The sequence below is a fragment of the Pan paniscus genome, chromosome 3 (assembly GCF_029289425.2).
Source record: "Pan paniscus chromosome 3, NHGRI_mPanPan1-v2.0_pri, whole genome shotgun sequence".
Taxonomy (NCBI): Eukaryota; Metazoa; Chordata; class Mammalia; order Primates; family Hominidae; genus Pan; species Pan paniscus.
In genome coordinates, this window is record NC_073252.2 from 61,374,004 (window position 1) to 61,377,758 (window position 3,755).

Below are 3,755 nucleotides of genomic sequence, written 5' to 3' on the forward strand. Positions count from 1 at the left end.
CAGCAAGCTAGGAACCACTAGATTGAAATTTTCGCTGCCAGCACAGCAATCTGAAGTCAACCTGGGACAACCGAGCTTAGTGGGGGGAGGGGCCATTACTGAGGCTTCAGTAAGCAGTTTTCCCCTGACAGTGCTAAGCAGGCCAGGAAATTTGTACTGGACAGAATTCACCACAGCGCAGCAAAGCAGCTGTGGCCAGACTACGCCTCTAAATTCCTCCCCACTCGGCAGGGCATCTCTGAAAGAAAGGCAGCAGCACCAGTCAGGGACTTATAGATAAAACTCCCATCTCCCTGGGACAGAGCACCTGGGGGAAGGAGCAACTGTGGGCAAAGCTTCAGTGGATTTAAACCTTCTTGCCTGCCAGCTTTGAACAGAAGAGTGGATCCTGACAAGGAGGATTCTCCCAGCAGAGTGCTCGAGCTCTGCTAAGGGACAGACTGCCTCCTCAAGTGGGTCCCTGAACCCCATGCCTCTTGACAGGGAGAGAACTCCCAGCAAGGGTTGACAGACACCTCATACAGGAGAGCTCCAGCTGGCATCAGGCCAGTGCCCCTCTGGGGCAAGGCTTCCATAGGAAGGAGCAGGCAGCAATCTTTGCTGTTCCACAGCCTCTGCTGGTGATACCCAGGCAAACAGGGTCTGGAGTGGACCTCCACCAAACTGCAGGAGACCTGCAGAAGAGGGACCTGACTGTTGGAAGAAAAACTAGCAAACAGAAAGTAATAACATCAACATCAACATAAAAGACCCCCACACTAAAACCCCATCCAATGGTCATCAGCCTCAAAGATCAAAAGTAGATACATCTAGGAAGATAAGGAAAACTAGCGTAAAAATGCAAAAAAAAAAAAAAAAATCCAAAAACCAGAATGCCTCTTCTCCTCCAAATGATTGCAACTCCTCTCCAGCAAGGGCACAAAACTGGATGGAGAAGGAGTTTGCTGAGTTAACAGAAGTAGGCTTCAGAAGATGGATAATAACAAACTCCTCTCAGCTAGAGGGGAACTCATATTCTAACCCAATGCATGGAAGCTAAGAACCTTGATAAAAGGTTACAGGAGCTGCTAACTAGAATAACCAGTTTAGAGAAGAACATTAATGACCTGATGGAGATATTAAAAAAAAAAAAAAAAAACACACAGCACAAGAACTTCGTGAAGCATACAGAAGTATCAATAGCTGAATTGATGAAGCAGAAGAAAGGATATCAGAGACTGAAGGTCAACTTAATGAAATAAGCAGTGATTGGTTTACCCAAAAGTGATGGGGAAAATGGAACCAAGTTGGAAAACACTCTTCAGGATATTATTCAGGAGAACTTCCCCAACCTAGCAAGACAGGCCAACATTCAAATCCAGGAAATATAGAAAACAACGCTAACATACTCCTCAAGAAGAGGAACCCCAAGACACATAATCATCAGATTCTCCAAGGTTGAAACTAAGGAAAAAATGTGTAGGGCAGCCAGAGAGAACGGTCAGGTTATCTACAAAGGAAAGCCCATCAGACTAACAGTGGATCTCTCTGCAGAAACCCTACAAACCAGAAGAGAGTGGGGGCCAATATTCAACATTCTTAAAGAAAAGAATTTTTAACCTGGAATTTCATATCCAGCCAAACTAAGCTTCATAAGTGAAGGAGAAATAAAATCTTTACAGACAAGCAAATGCTGAGGATTTTGTCACCACCAGGCCTGCCTTACCAGAGCTCCTGAAGGAAGACTTAAATATGGAAAGGAAAAATCACTACCAGCCACTGCAAAAACACACCAAAATATAAAGACTAATGACTCTATGAAGAAACTGCATAAACTAATGTGAAAAATAAACAGCTAGCATCATGATGACAGGATCAAATTCACACATAACAATATTAACCTTAAATGTAAATGGGCTAAATGCCCCAATTAAAAGACACAGATGGGAAAATTGGATAAAGAGTCAGGATCCATCAGTGTGCTATATTAAGGAGACTCATGTTACATGCAAAGACACACATAGGCTCAAAACAAATAAAGGGATGGAGGAACATTTACCAAGCAAATGGAAAGCAAAAAGCAGCAGGGGTTGCAATCCTAGTCTCTGATAAAACAGACTTTAAAACAACAAAGATCAAAAGAGACAAAGAAGGCCACTACATAATGGTAAATGGACCAATGAAACAAGAAGAGCTAACTATTCTAATATATATGCACCCAATACAGGAGCACCCGGATTCATAAAAGAAGTTCTTAGAGACCTACAAAGAGACTTAGGTCCCACATAATAATAGTGGGAGACTTTAACTTTCCACTATCAGTATTAGACAGATCAATGAGACAGAAATTTAACAAGCCTATTCAGGATTTGAACTCATCTCTAGACCAAGCCGACCTAATAGACATCTACAGAACTCTCCAACCCAAATCAACAGAATATACATTCTTCTCACAGCACATAGCACTTACTCTAAAATCAACCACATAACTGGAAGTAAAACACTCCTCAGCAAACGCAAAAGAACGGAAATCATAACAAACAGTCTCTCAGACCACAGTGCAATAAAATTAGAACTCAGGATTAAGAAATTCACTCAAAACCATTCAACTACATGGAAACTGAATAACCTGCTCTTGAATGACTACTGGGTTAAATAACAAAATTAAGGCAGAAATAACAAAGTTTGTTGAAACCAATGAGAACAAAGAGACAACATACTAGGATCTCTGAGACACAGCTAAAGCAGTGTTTAGAGGGAAATTTATAGCACTAAATGCCCATAAGAGAAAGCAGGAAAGATCCAAAATTGACACCCGAATATCCCAATTAAAAGAACTGGAGAAGCAAGAGCAAACACATTCAAAAGCTAGCAGAAGACAAGAAATAACCAAGATCAGAGCTGAACTGAAAGAGATGGAGACATAAAACACCCTTCAAAAAAAGTCAATGAATGCAGGAGCTGGTTTTTAGAAAAGGTTAACAAAATAGACCACTAGCCAAGCTAATAAACAGGAAAAGAGAGAATAATCAAATAGACTCAATGAAAAAAGTTAAATAGGATATCACCACTGATCTCACAGAAATACAAACTACCATCAGAAAATACTATAAAAACATCTCAACACAAATAAACTAGAAAATCTAGAAGTGGATAAATTCCTGGATACATACAGCCTCACCAGTCTAAACCAGGAAGAAGTCAAATCCCTGAATAGAACAATAACAAGTTCTGAAATTGAGGCAGTAATTAATAGCCTACCAACTAAAACAAGCCCAGGACCAGACAGATTTGCAGCCAAATTCTACCAGAGGTACAAAGAGGAGCTGGTACCATTCCTTGTGAAACTATTCCAAACAACAGAAAGAGAGGGAATTCTCCCTAACTCACTTTATGAGGCCAGCATCATGCTGATACCAAAGCCTGGTAGAGACACAACAAAAAAGAAAATTTCAGGCCAATATCCCTGATGGACATCGATGCAAAAATCTTCAATAAAATACTGGCAAACTGAATCTAACCACACATCAAAAAGCTTATCCACCACAATCAGGCCAGCTTCATCCCCAGGATGCAAGGCTGGTTCAACATACAGAAGTCAATGAACATAATCCATCACATAAACAGAACGAATTACAAATACCACATGATTATCTCAATAGATGCAGAAAAGTCCTTTGATAAAATTCAACATGCCTTCATGCTAAAAACTTTCAATTCACTAGGTATTGATGGAACATATCTCAAAATAATAAAAGCAATTTATGACAAATCCA